This window comes from Malus sylvestris, chromosome 4 (genome assembly GCF_916048215.2).
Source record: "Malus sylvestris chromosome 4, drMalSylv7.2, whole genome shotgun sequence".
NCBI classification, from domain to species: Eukaryota; Viridiplantae; Streptophyta; class Magnoliopsida; order Rosales; family Rosaceae; genus Malus; species Malus sylvestris.
Window position 1 is genome coordinate 23,574,807 of NC_062263.1, and position 15,340 is coordinate 23,590,146.

General features: G+C 36.7%; 1 long non-coding RNA gene and 2 pseudogenes across 2 annotated transcripts; all 3 read right to left on the minus strand.

Annotated features, from left to right (window-relative positions):
• Positions 1 to 1,154: 1,154 nt before the first annotated feature.
• On the minus strand, positions 1,155 to 7,281 carry LOC126618236 (bifunctional monothiol glutaredoxin-S16, chloroplastic-like; annotated as a pseudogene).
• Positions 7,282 to 10,304: 3,023 nt separating this feature from the next.
• LOC126619142 (uncharacterized) lies at positions 10,305 to 12,036 on the minus strand. 2 transcript variants are annotated; one of them, XR_007621975.1, is made up of 4 exons: positions 11,686 to 12,036; positions 11,520 to 11,600; positions 11,063 to 11,411; positions 10,305 to 10,934 (listed from the first exon to the last, which is right to left on the minus strand). It is a non-coding gene; the product is annotated as an uncharacterized LOC126619142 (long non-coding RNA). The 2 variants fall into 2 exon arrangements; XR_007621974.1 differs by having other exon boundaries at positions 10,305 to 11,411; positions 11,686 to 12,030.
• An 805-nt stretch (positions 12,037 to 12,841) lies between these two features.
• LOC126619132 (receptor-like protein 7) lies at positions 12,842 to 14,819 on the minus strand (annotated as a pseudogene).
• Between the last annotated feature and the right edge of the window lie 521 nt (positions 14,820 to 15,340).

A 15,340-nucleotide genomic window follows, 5' to 3' on the forward strand; every position in this document is an offset into this window, starting at 1 on the left:
GATCGTCAGAAGATAAAAGAACACAGTGAAAATATGTCTATTTGGAGTCCGAGCTACGAGGATCCATAATACTTTTTTAGAAAGGAAACGATGCCATGAGATAGGATGAATTTTGATCATCCAGGGTCGTTTAGGCCTCTAAATTAGTGTTTTAAGTTTTGTAACAAAAATCGGACTTCTGATTTTCCATCTGATTAATGTTTAGTTAATATTGTTTTAATTTGTGTAAGTCTTTTGAGTTGGTCCAAGCGTTTGTAAACTTTAATTGTCTCTATTTCTCTTCGGTTTCTTCATTTATCTGTCTTTAATTTTGATTGAGACTGAAACCTGCAACTAGCTACAGTCCAAAAGACTTGTGCTTTGTTTACTTTGAAGTCTTTCCACATCTGTATGGTAGGGCCATTGGCCAGCCAATTGGGAAAAAGGTGCTCAAAGACTTGTGCTTTTTTTGCATTGACTTTTGCGTCGTTGATTTTGAAGTCTTTCCACATCTGTCTAGTGGGGCTAACCGGCTAAGGCGATTGACTGACTAATAAATGTGCTCAAAGAAAGAAAGTGGGGAAGAGGGCGAAAAATTTCGCCCCTGCACACAAGTACCAGCTTAGCCAAGTCGAAGAAGAACGTCGATGATATGTCATGCTGTGGAATTGTGATATTGTTGAGTTGATTTGTTGATTTATAGACTTTGAAGTCTTAGTCTTTTTTCCAAATTTTGCATTGATCAGCGTACGTGAAAATAAAAATCTCACAAACCATTTTTTTTTTATTGACAACGGGACACAAGCCTGAAAGAAAATCAAGATTACATAAGAATTTCACGAGAAAAGCAGACTCCAACTATATTTGCAACTTATCCTTTATCAAAAAAAAAGTATAAAAGAAATGTATATGTGAACAACCGGTAAGCATTAGGCAACATCCTTTTCTGTGCAGCATAGAACATTCAGTTTTCTCCGAAAGATAGAGAGAGGAAGAACGTCCCAAATACTGAATTTGGGAAAAAGGAGAAACTGCAAATAAGGAAGGATACCCCAGATGCTGATTCTGGGAACACGGAGAGGGTTTTCTGGGAAATAGCCCAACAAAGCATGACATTATTTTTCGAAAATTGATATTAGTAGGGAAAGCACAAAACTTGATAAATTAAATGAAAATTTTACTTCAACCAAATAAATATTTTTTCTTCAATAATTCATAGAATCCACTGTATTGTCACATACTACAGCTATGCGTCGGTCCAACACTAATTTTTTTATTTGGCCTAAAACAAAAAAACCCCAAAACTTCAAATTCAAAAATTAGACAAATAAATTTAAAAAGGGTAAAGATTTTAGAGAGACAAAGTACGAGGAGAGAGAGAGTGAGAAGGTGGGGGGGGGGGGGGGAGAACCTTGAGCGAGATGGCAATTGAGGGTTTCGTTGGAGGAGAACATCATTGCAGTTACAATTTTGTCAAGCTCTGCACCAACAATTAAAAACAGATAAAACCATCAAATAACACCTAATCCTTAATCAGTCATCTCAGGCATTGATTCTAGGAAGATTCTACACCACGCAGCACAACAAAATGTAATTTGACAAAACAAAAAAATGTATCCAAAATCTACACAAAAATACATTCACCATTATTACCTGAAGCTTGGCTGCTTTCTCTAAACCTTTCTGCTTTTCAATTCTACTTCTCTTGCCTGCCCAAATATAAAAAAATCGAAATTACTTTCTATTGAAAACTCAGTAATTCACATAATTATGTCATTATACCCATTTCTGTAAGAAATTGAAATTAATTACATTTAAATATTACAAAGTATTGTATAAACACTGGGATAAAAACCTGGCAGCAACGAATGCAAAATCATTCACAAAACAGAACAGAAAACATTAACTCACACAACATGATACAAAATCCTAACACACTAATTCATACAACATTGTAATCCACCATCCCATTTGTCAACATAGTTCACCTCTCTGACTATCTTCCCCACCCCCCTCCCCCCCCCCCCCCCCTCCTCTCACCTGCAATTATATAATTGAAAACAATATATAATAAAAACAGAAAAGAGTGAACTCAAGATTAATAAAGGCAAACCAAAATTTAAGTGTTCATAGACGAATCAGCAATGAAAATGCGGAGAATCAAATAACAAAGTTTTTTTAATTTCCTCTTGTAGCAATAGACGATCACCAAGCATTACACTAACTTTCAGTCAAGCTTAAACTGATATCCCATCTTTCCTTGTAACTCATCTTTCTTTTCATGGATATTAGTTTTTGTTTCTACATTTAAACAAAATGGTAGCATGAAAAACTTCCAAATTAACAACCATTCACAAATAGCTTCTAGAAAAGGTCAAAGTGAATAAGATCATTTCAACCTTTAGCTCTAGAACAATTCATAAAAATCTACCCAAATATCAAAATTCCTGCACCATTCTTTGTGATATTGGAACACAAAATTAAGTTGTTTGATTTCAGGCAACCCTACTTCACCTCTAAACATGGAAATGGTCCTATTTATGTTGCATCACACATTAGCAAAACCATATATTAATTGAAAAGATAATCATCAAACCTAGCTAGCTAGTTGAATTATTTGTTAATTAAACGTACTCGTGGCTTGCAGATTGGCAGGCCATGCCAGAGGGAGAGAAGATGATCATGAGGGCAACTTCAGCATCATAGAGGATAGAGAGGTCAACAGCCTTCTTCAAAAGTCCATTTATGCGTTTGCAGAAGGTAACCTCTTAAGTCTCACAAAAGAAAAATAAAACCATCCTATTTTTTCACTACATAAACAACAAATCACAAATTTAACACTTGCAATGGTATACGAAACCAACCATAAACGAAAAAGAGAATGTTGAGAAAATAACCCAGATGAAGGCAGCTTTGGAGAGTTTAGAATCCAAGTATGGTATCAACAGCCAAGATATGTTCCATGTAATATCCTTTTATAGATCCCAAAGCAAATACAATCTGCACAATCAAGTTTCTTGTTATAGCCAAAAGAGAATAATAGTCTGCAAGGTAGTGCATCTCAAACATTAAATGAATAATTCAGATAAAATGAAATCACAAAAGAACCCAGAAATTTAAAGGAAAAATCTTTATAACTTAGCATCCTGACCGCTTTGGATCCAAAAACTTTTAGCACAGAGAGTGCACTGCAATTTATCTCAGGTAAAACCCTAAACCTATCAAGGCAGCGTCTGATTTTTCTGTACTGAGTTATGATAATAATAAAATCTAGCTATGAAGTTTCACATGCATATGTCTCTGTGTTTCATCCTTCTTCTCGCTACTTTTTTATTGGAATTATGTGTTGGTTGTTGCCCGAATAGAAATTTCAATTGGTTAAGCTTTGAGGGCTGGAAATAATATTTTCCGAGCAAGAAAACAGAGGTAAATAAATCAAACTGCCGATCGAGTGCAAGTTGTCCCCTAAGCAATTCTTAAGCCAATGTAATTGGCTTCAAAATTCTTGGTTATTGTCTCTCTCTTTCACGCAAGCTTACATCAGTAAAGGCAGCCAGAGATTTTTACCTTGGGTCTGAGATCCTCAAGTCGCGCGCTCTCCAAACGGTTCCAGAAAACAAAAAGCACCTTTTCCTGAAAAAGCACCAATATTCAGACATTTGCACAACTAATGGTGCACTAATTGAGTTCCCAACCTATAAGGATGCTAAATTCATCATATAGCACTACAATTAAACACATTTCTTTCCGAAATTAAATTAAGAAAAAATTCGACATTCACATGCCACAACAATTACACTGTTCCATGAAGTAATCTTACTATCGCAGCCAAATTGACACAAAACATGTAACTGTCCTTTCGAAAACAAAATTCCCCCCATTAATCATATACTCATTTAACAATCTATATACAGATTACAGAGTTTCAATAATTTTCCGAAAACAACAAACCTAACAAACAAATATAAAGAATAAAAGTAACTAAGTTCCCAATAGTATAATCCATCAGAAAAATACAAACTTGCACATGTTTAAGGACCATGAGAAAGAAGCAGGGTAGTTCCAATAAAATGAAAGCAAAGACCACAAAAGTAGGAAAATGAAGATGCAAAAAATGCAGAAAACCACCAAATACACATGCAATTTGGTTTGTCCAGAACCAAGAATAAGGCATACTTTTCCACAATTGTACAAATTTGGATTAAATCAAAGGCCACCAGAGTGGTAGTAGACATTCCGCATAACGGAGTTCCCGGTTAGGCCAAAGATGTAAACAGATACAAATCAATTCTAGGCGTTCAAAATTATCACATACTGGTGGTACATTGGAATAGCCACTGGGGAAGCAAACATCAAAGAAGAAGAGACCATCATGGTAAGGAGTACCCTCCGCCCCAACAATTACAGCTCTCACACAATCCATTATTGTCTCATAAGCTCTAACAAATATTGTATATGTGGATGTCAATGAAAAGGGGGTAAGCACATCTAAGTTTCTATAGTACAAACACCAATCCAACAACTATAGTCCATATATTCTCAACTCCAAACAAAACCAAATTAATTACAGCAGTCAGCATCATGAAATAGTCAGTGCAAAATATTTGATAAAAATGAATAGGCTAAGTATGGGAAAACTTCACTACCATTAATTCAAAACAGTTATTTAAAAGGAAATTCAAAATAAAAAACGGAAGAACTTGCCTGGCAAATCCTTCTCCAGGATCTTCCACTCTTCCTGAATTCTATTTGCCACAGACAGAATCGTCGGAGCTTGGGAACCGAATCCGTCATTGGTAACTGTCATATTCGAATGTAAGGGTTTTCTTGAAATTGAGTAACAACAGTTGCTTTCTGGTGTTGAATACACTGGTGGTAAATTGCAGGAATAGTACTATTAGCACAAGTAGTAGTGATAGTGGAGACATTGAACAAGAATAGGAGAAAGAAATATTGGAGCAAAGTTTTCATTTTCCAGACACTTAATTTGCTAAGTTTAATTAGCAGAGAAAGTAATCAAGAACAATTGAACAACTCAGAATGGTTGGGTGACTTCTATAGGCATGGTCATTGGCCAACTATTGGTAAAAAGGCGTCAGGTTTATGTGCTTGACTATGTCCTCTATGGAGTTGGCATTAAATTTTCAAGGCCATTATAAATGTAACCTAAGCAGGGGCTAGAGGATGTTTTTTCCAAAAAAAAAAAAAAAAAAAAAGGAGATAAGACACTTTTTTTTCCAAAAAAAAAAAGAGGAGTATTCTTAGGGCCATTATAATGGCCCTAAAAATTTAATGTCAACCCCACAGAAGCCACATAATTCTGACGCCTTTTCAGCAATCGCTGGCCAATGGCCATGCCTATAGAAGTCACCCAACCATTCTAAGTTCTTCAATTTTTCTTGATTACTTTCTTTGCTAATTAAGCTTAGCAAATTAAGCGTCTGGAAAATGAAAATTTTGCTCCAATATTTCTTCCTCCTATTCTTATTCAATGTCTTCACTATCACTACTACCTGTGCTAATAGTATTATCCATGTGTATTCAATACCAACAACTGTTATTGCTCAATTTCAAGAAAACCCTTACATTAACGAGAAGAAATTCATTCTGAACAATTCCAGAGCTTGAAGGGGTTCAGAGAAAAAGCTGCTGCTTCTGGGTTTAGAAAGCAGGGAAGAAAGTGCCAGAAACTAAAACCCCACTAATCATTTTCTACTTCAGATTCTCAGATTCGCACTTTCTCGTTGTTTCTCCCCTTTTCTTGTTAGCTCAACAAAACAATTATCTTCTGAGTTCCCTCGCGTCTGTCTCCATCCTAAACCCACTCTGATTGAGACCGACGTAACACCTTATCTGCAATGGTCAACACGTGCACGGGAGAAGCGGTGGCAACTTCGTAAATAAATCGAAATTTCCAATCTGAAGTGAAGAGGCGGTGGCAATTTTGTAAATAACTCAAAATTCACCCCAATTCACTGTTCATTTGTAGTTTTGACACAAGCGATACTAGGAGAGAGGAGATCAAAGACATACACACGACTGCCCAAACGATAATTTATATGAATACGAACTCGATTGCCTGGTGCAGTTTCAATATCACATATCCCTGCTCAACTCTGGCAATCTACATAGACGGACCAAAATTTGAACGATCACTTTTTAAACAAGCTGGAAAGTTCACCCTTCTCCTGCATGGAACTTAGAATATCACAGCCCCCAAGCAGTTCTCCATTCACAAATATCTGCGGGAAAGTTGGCCAGTTACTATACTTCTTCAGAGTCTCCCTCAATCCACTATTATACTCTTCGTCAAGCACATCAACGCTAGGGGTCAAGCACATCAACGCTCTCATAATCCACCCCCTGGTTTTCGAGAATGCCAACAACCCTCTACGAAAATCCGCACTATGGGGCACTTCTCGAGCCCTTAATAAAGGCCACGACTTTGTTCTCTTTCACCAACCAGTCAATGAGTTCCTCCAATGGCACTGTCAGCTGCACATTAGAACTGGGTGCTAGCCGGAGATCAGGCTTCTTCTTCCTTGGTAGTGGCTTTCGGACCCATGTGGCGTTGCCTGATTCATTTCCCGGAGGAACCTTCCCGGTAGCTTTTATGTGTTCTTCCATCCATGATTTCCAAGCTTCGTTAGAACCGCCCTATCTGGTTCATCTACTACCCCAACCTACAGTACAATACCATCACGGTTAGTAGAGCAATATTACATAGTTCCTTATACATTTATACTAGTTTTGCAGTAAAATCAACACCGATTAAACATTTCGATTCGATCCAATAAACTTCTATCCTGTAGGGGAAAAAACACTTCTTTCACCAGAGTATGCATTTCCCACAAAAATCAATAACAATGTGGATTAGGGGTTTGTAGCTCAGTTGGTTAACTAGGCCGAGTTCCCGAGTTAGAATTCCCCTTCCCCAATATCGCTTGTATTACAAAACGAAAATTGAATTGAATTGATATTATTTATTGAATTCTTCAGTTCACAATAAATTGAATTTAACTCTTGAATCAATATATAGATGTTCAATTTCAAAAAAAAAAATTTAAATTAAATTAAATTCACAAAAACTAAACTTTAGTAACAAATAAAGGTCCCAGAAAAAGTCCGTACCTTGACGGAGTAGCAAAGCTCTGGCAACGACTTCCTGTGTCAGAGAACACTCGCCGCTATGTTCCTCGATAACCCGACGAACTGCAGCTCGCCGTTCTGATAAAAAAAAAAGGCGTAGATCCCGGTCTCCGCCCCTCCGGCGCGGGGATTAGATCGGCCTCCGACAGAGTCTTAACCGGCGAAGTGATGACCAAAGCTCGAGCCTTGGTTGCGGTGTAGGGTTTGAGAGAAATGGAGGGAAAGGTGAGGGCTTTGGAGGGTAAATTGAATGAAGGATTAGGGGTATTTTGGGAAGAGTGAGAAGAGAATAAGCGGACAGAGGGAGGCGACAGCACTGGTTAGACATCAACAGATATTGTTGAGGTAAGGGATTCGGGTTTTGACCCGACTCAGCTATTTGCGAGTAGCTAGTGGAGTTGGGCCTAGGAGTCAAGGACCTAAAGAAATAGATAACATTGAGCCCGTGTTAGTCAAGAATCGATCACTATTACGTGTGAAAGTTAAAATACGTATCAATATGTGATTGATTTATAGGGTTATATTGTGTATGGAGTTTGATGGAATCTGCTTGACTCTTAAAATCAAGTGTATTTAAGATAGGCTTTTATGGAGTAAAACCACCTTGTATTGAATAAAAACTTGAGAAATGCAAAAGGGAACTCTTTGTCACCTCGCAGTTTAACGTCAGTTCCCATACCAACCTTATAAAACATAGTACCAAAAACATGAGGTGGCAGAGAGTCTCACTTTGAGTGAAGTGAGAGAATTTTGTTGCATTTCTCTAAAAACTTTTTATGATTTCTAAAAAGTCTATAAAAATCTTATGATATTCAAATATGACTTGGTGTATTCAAAATTTCATTGATTTTAAAGGATTTTTAAAAAATTCATAGACCTTCATATACCTTTCTATGGTATTTTTTTGTTATTGCAATTTCAACTTCTCCCCTTAAAATTTTGATAGACTTTCATAGACTTTGATACTCCACCACCCACCATGATGCAATAAGAACCACTATTTTCACTTCCACACACCATTCAGTCACCACCACCCAGGGCCGACCAAGCTAGTGTGGGATGACGGACCGTCCGGGATCCAAAAAAAGTGGGGGACCAAAATTATTAGAGTGGTACATTCATATATTTTTTTCATAAGAGTATAAATTTATAAAAGTTGGCTAAATGATCACCAAGTTTAATCATAAATAGTGGTTTCTTTTGTTTGAAGTTAACAAGGAGGTCTTAGGTTTGAAACTCATTTATTTACTTTCAAATTTTTACAAATTTCTTTTCATAAGAGTATAAATTTATAAAATTTGGTGAAATGATCAAGAGATTTAACTAGAAGTTGTGGGTTATGTTGTTTAAAATTAACGAGAAGGTCTTTGGTTTGAAACGATATGTATGCTTTTTTACTTTCTATTTTTACGAATTTCTTTTCATAAGAGTGTAATTTTATAAAATTTGGTTAAATAATTAAGAAGTTTAATGAGAATCAATGGTTTATGTTGTTTAAAATCAATGAAAGGTCTTGAGTTTTGGGTTCGAAATGCTATGTGCTTTTTTATTGTTTCCAATTTTTACAAATTATGTTTGGTTGTTAATTTTTTTTTAATTACTAACTAGTAGTTATGTGGGTTGTAGTTTTTAAACATTCATTCCAATTCAAGTCTAACTTTTAACAACGACTAATGTGTAAACTAAATTTGCAAATTATATAACGTGTCACCAATAAAAAATAAGCACGTTTATCCATATCATACGTGTGAAAGCAAATAATTATTCTTATACGAAGGCACTTTTTTTTTGGGTCTCCTCTCCCAGCCTTAAAATATCAAAACCTACCCTACCCACCAGAGTATACTTTCTATGATGGAGTTGGACCTTACAAGTTGATCATGATTTATATATAGATGCTTAATCGTATGACAGATTTGGAGTAAAATTGCAGCTAACTTCAAACCCTAAATTAATGCTAAGCAATCATAGACATGGAAGGACTATTGTCGTACTTGAACATGATGTCAATGTTAGGTTGGATTAATTTTCCACGCCAACAGCATCATACCATTTACAAGTTGCTGCCACCCCAAATTTCATGTACTTGTTTGTTCATGCCAGATTTGCTAATTCAGACTTTTCCATATTTCGGTCAAAATCTCAGAAGTTTATATTCGTATTTTAGAATTTAAAGTTTGTTTTTTGTGGGTTCAGTCAGGATCTTTAGGTTGGCCTATCAGTTCTCCAGAATCACACAGTTCTATTTTTGTTCATTTGGTTCAGGACTGTATCATGTAGGTTACCATGTCTATATCAACGGCTTCAAGCGTCTCCTCCCGATGTATATGACAGTATTACAAACACGACTATGCGAGAATGTTAAATCGCACTCACAATATGTGATTGATTTAAAATGTTGTTATTGAGACATCTTAAATATAAGTGAACTTCTTGAGTCTAGTCATAGTAGTAGTATTATACGAATCAATCACACCACTATTGGGGAGGTTAAAATGTTTTGACAAAGAACGGAGTGTGTTATTTTAGATGGGGGAGAGTTAAAAAGAGGAAGCGTCATTTAATTAAAAAAAAAAAAAGTGATTGGAGAGTTGATAATTCAAAGGTTAAAAGATTATTCATTGCTACTATATCCCGAAAGTGAATGTTTTGGATTTTTCAGGATGTTCGCATGAACGCTACTTTCATTGAAGAATCATTTAACTCCTGAATTACCAGTTCTCCAATCAATTTTCTTAATTAAATGGTCCTTCCTTCTTTTAACTCTCCTGCATCTAAAATAACACCAACTTCATCCTCGACACACACTCACAATACATAATTGACTTAAAATACTAATGAAGTAACATTCTAAATATAGGTAAACTTCTCGAGATGACGATTATGACGATGTGCACCAATCATATATGTGGTTGCTTACATACTGCTGCTACATATCGAAAATTCAGTACAAAACTACCTCAACATGCTCTCTCATCATTCAATCAATAAACCTTGTAACAACCTGAAAATGAAATATTTCTAAAAGTAAACCAAAAGAAAGGCATTTGTTGATTTGGCTGCTGATTACTACAACCAACCAAGAGACATGCACTTCATACAATTCAAGCTACGTAGTGAGTCTAATAGCAAGACTTCAATAGCTGATATTGAGATTCTAACATGCAACCGAGTGTAGATCATCATATTTGTATATTTTCATTATGTTTCACGTGAATACTAGTAAGATGATATACACTCGGTTGAACTAGTGGCGAAGCTATATGTAAGACTAGATGTTGTCATGGCTGCCTCAATTTTCATGTGGCTTCACGTAATTATAATATAAAATGGCAACAAATGTGTTTTTGGCCCTCCCAGATTCTTTAGGTGACCTCGACCACTAGGTGAATCCGGGAATCTCTCCTTATATAATAGTTATCTCGATACTCATGCTTTCTAGTGCCGACAGAAAATCCATTGGACAAAGGGGAAGGGAGAATCACTTGACAATGAAAATTGCACAAAGGATGGCATGTCTTCAAGGATATGAACTGAGAAGGCATCTTTATCGAGCTGTAACTTTTTACCCTGAGAACAAAAGATAAGTATAATACACAAAAACACAGAAGTTGGCAAATCCTAAGGGTGGTGTTCCTTTATTTTATTAACCCTCTCACTTGGAAAGAGTTGAGGATAAACTAAACCCGTGGACAATATGCTTATATGCACCTCACCGATATACCAATATTCCAAGTTTCCAATTAACCTGCTTCCATATTGGTTTGGCCATCCAGCCTTCAACTAACTTACATCTTCTTTGAAAGCTGGTAGAAATGATCAAATACATATAATTAGAAAACCAAATACAAACATAAAATTGACATGACGATTCTGGACACTAACAGATACAAAACTTTTCAACTGTGGCTGAGTTCTTGGTATAAGAATTTACTTGAGTGTTATATCCGTCTCGTACGAGAAGTACAACGCCGGAGTTGATTGGACTGTATTCAAAAGAGCCATGAAGTAAGCCTCATCTTTTTTCACATCACAATCTTTCAGGCAAAGACTCAAACTTTAAAAATCCCAACTCACTCCTCACATTCGCTTCGTACACGCATCAAAATGAATCAAAAACCTTACCTCCTGAGCAGTTGAATTCTTCAAACCCTCATTGCAGGACAGAAACCTCATTGAGTTTAAGGGAAGCCGAGATAATTCCCGACTTCTGTCCGCGAAGTTATTACAAGTACACATTTTCATGCACCAAACACATCAATTCAACAAACAAACACCATATCCTGGAAATTTAGCCATTCAAAACACACAGACTCAATTATAGCAAAAAAAAGCTTCACATTTTCGATTCGAAATACTCAAAGGCAAGTAAAAGAAAGCAATTCACTTACCTGCAAGCAATCTGATCGTTCCCGCCACTCCGTATATCGTCGAGGTTTTCGAAGGACTTGCAGAAGAAGAAGAAGTATCGCCTAGCAATCAGAAACGAGTATTGTTTGAGCTACATAAAATCAGTGAAAAAATGAAATTCGACCGAAAAAGCGGAAGATTTTGTACCGTTGAGCGGCTCAATGATGCCGTCGCGGCGGTCGATGGAGAATCATCGATCCGGAGCCGCGACGGATTTGATCATGAACTTGTCCTGAAACTCCTGCAATTCCAGCTCCTCGTAGAGCTTGAAATATCCGCCGGAGCAAGATACACCGCCGTCCATTTCCGCCGTGTTTGATCGGAGAAGAAAATGGTGGCTTATCAATTTGGAAAATATCTTTCAGTTCCCAACGACTCCTCCCTCTGTTTTCAGGCTTTCAGCTGATCACCGACGTCGAGCGAAGACATAAAATGACGTTATCACCCCTAATAATTCGTGATTATTCTAATTATTGTCCGCGGGCGGCGAAGAATGGGGGGCAGCTGTGATGATTCCGTAGTACCGTAATAAGCTACAGCCGCATTGTTCGTCGCGTGACGGGAGTGAACACACGTGGCCACGTTTTGGATGGCGTCGGTGGCGACGACGGAAAGGGCTCCGGATCCTTTCCATCAAATTTATCAATTCGAAGTCTTGAAATTTGATCAAACAACTAAAAATAAAAGTCACTTTAAAAATTTTAATAATTTTAACCGTTAGATCAAATTTCAAAGGTTTAAATTGATGGATTTGACAAATTTGCTGGAAGGGATTTGGAAAATATCCCTTTCCAACGACGATAGTCAGTGTGCTGAAAACGAAAGATGGTCGCTTGGATTGTGTCAACAGAAAACAGTTGGAATTGCGTACACGTTTTTTGGGTTGAGCTCAATAACTAACTTCTAAAATGTTATGTTAGTTGGAACTTCGAAGTAGATAAATGTGGGTTAAATCAATTGGTTGGGGTAGAATCCCTTGTACCTGAATTCAAATCTCCTTCCTGATAAATTAAAATATAATAAGAATTTTTTTCATTTTTGACGGAGCCTAAGGTATCGCAGACTTTGAAGGGTAGGACTGATACTTAGTGGAGCCCGAAAAGGCTAAAGGCATTTCAGCTCACCTCTGATCACGATCAAAATGCACACGTCTTCTCAAAGCTTTCAATCAACCAATCATCTATATTTTTGTCACTTCGTACCTCAAACTCAAGACCAAAAAGCATGTCTGACTTGAAATTCTACCCAAGAATTGAATGTCACCTTGTAAAAAGAAGGAAAAAACCAATGAAGATGACAGACAGCTTATCAATTTTCCTTCACTCAACTTTATTTGCTCAAAGTTTGAGAGTTACAAGCCTAAATCTAAGCACGACAGCCTAAAGTTTTGAATCCAGTCCATCACAGCCCACGGTCCACCCAGTGATTCGTTGTGTTTCTACCATTTAAGACCCAAATTCCATTCTTTGTTCACAACTTATCTTTTCTACGTAACTCGTATAAAACTAATTAATTTCATCAATTTAACATAAAATCAGAGCTACTTTAATAGATAAAAAGAAATACAAAATATGTAACCCAACTTATCTTTTGCTAGTTCTCGAGCAAAACATTAAATTGTGCAACAAGCTTTTAAACCCCTAGGTGTCCCTAGTAGGAGGAGTTGCGTCTCCTGGGGGTTTACCAATTACGCTACTCTCAAACGCTTTATGTGAACATTTCAACTTCACCACCTCTGATTTATGTTATGTGAACATACCTTCTGTGAGGACCAATTCTTTCTTCAAGCTGAGGGAATATGTTAACAAGGATTTTATACATAGCTCTATAATACCATTTACTCCATCTCTTGCACAACACAAGTGACCCAACGGCAACCGCAAAGCCAAACGCAAATCCGATTTTGACACTGATAAAATCCTAGTCAATCTCATGTCTAGAATTTGGATGGTTTCCATTTACTTGTGATGGTGACAATTCTGCCTTCTTATCCATCGTTGGCGGAGGCCCCATAATCCTTTGTTACCCGTAAATGATTCTTTTAGACAAGCTCAACACCCTCAGGTTTGGGAGTGAATATGATATCGCTTGACACCACTCATTCCCCTATGCTGATACATTCACACCATCAAGATATAGCTCTGTGAGATCTGTGAGGTTGTGAAAGAGCATGCTTAAATTAGGGCTCTCAAATGGCCTGTACCACAGATTGTAAGATTGAGAAATATCAAGGACAGCCAACCTTGTCAATTGTGAAATCTCAACCGGAATTTTCCCCTCGCCGTCATAATAGCTATATGATAAATTTAAGTACCTCAAGTTTGTAAGCTTTCCAATTGCAGATGGAATGCGAGAGCCATAGCTAAAGATATTATCTGCTAAACTGAGGCTTTGAAGCTGTTGAAGATCAAAGAGACTGCTCCAATTGTCAATCCCACCAGAGATAGATTGGTAGCTAATGTCAAGACCAACAACATGTCCATTAGTACTGCAAGTAACACCCATCCAAGAACAACACTCTGGAACTAGATTTCCATGATATGAACTTGGACAGAGTAGGAGAAGAATCATGAAATGTAAGGGTTTTCTTGAAATTGATCAACAACAGTTGCTGGTGTTGAACTGCAGGGATGGAGATTAGCACAGGTAGTAGTGATAGTGGAGATATTGAACAAGAATAAGAGGAAGAAATGTTGGAGCAAAGCTTTCATTGTCCAGACACAAGTTGCTAAGCTTAAGTAGCAGAGAAAGTAATCAAGAACAATTGGACAACTGAGAATGGTTTGGGTGGCTTTTATAGGCATGGCCATTGGCCAACGAATTGGAAAAAAAGTAAAAGAATATGGCTGAGGATTGTATTGATCATGATTATACATGTATAAAAGAAAATATAATCTGAAAAGATATGATTACGTTCTCTTTGGGGTTGCCATTAAATTCGTCGGGCCATTGTAAATGTAGCGTTAGGCTGTGGAATTGTGATATTACTGGGTTAACTTGTTGACTTGTTGACTTATAGACCCTGAAGTCTTGGTCTTCTTCTCTCTTTTTTATTTTCTTTTCTTTTTACATTGATAATGGAATATGAACCCATATAATTTCTTTCTACATCATCTTACTACCTACAAATATATTATTTTTCATTTAACTATCAATATCTCTTTAAAACTTTCCATCATTGAACTGAATATTTTTTAGTAAAATCAACGAAAAAGATTAAATAAGAATGTAGGTAAGTCCCTTGACCAACCCCATATGGCATTGCCTGATTCATTTCCCGGAGGAACCTTCCCGGTTGCTTTTATGTGTTCTTCCATCCATGATTTCCAAGCTTCGTTAGAACCGCCCTATCCGGTTCATCTACTAAGCCGACCTACAGTACAATACCATCACTGTTAGTAGAGCAATATTACGTAGTTCCTTGTACATTTATACTAGTTTTGGAGTAAAATCAACACCGATTAAACATTTCGATTCGATCCAATAAACTTCTATCCTGTAGGGGAAAAAAACACTTCTTTCACCAGAGTAAGCATTTCCCACACAAATCAATAACAATGTGGATTAGGGATTTGTAGCTCAGTTGGTTAACTAGGCCGAGTTCCCGAGTTAGAATTCCCCTTCCCCAATATCGCTTGTATTACAAAACGAAAATTGAATTGAATTGATATTATTTATCGAATTCTTCAGTTCACAATAATTTGAATTTAACTCTTGAATCAATATATAGATGTTCAATTTCAAAAAAAAATTAAATTAAATTAAATTAAATTACATTCACAAAAACTAAACTTTAGTAACA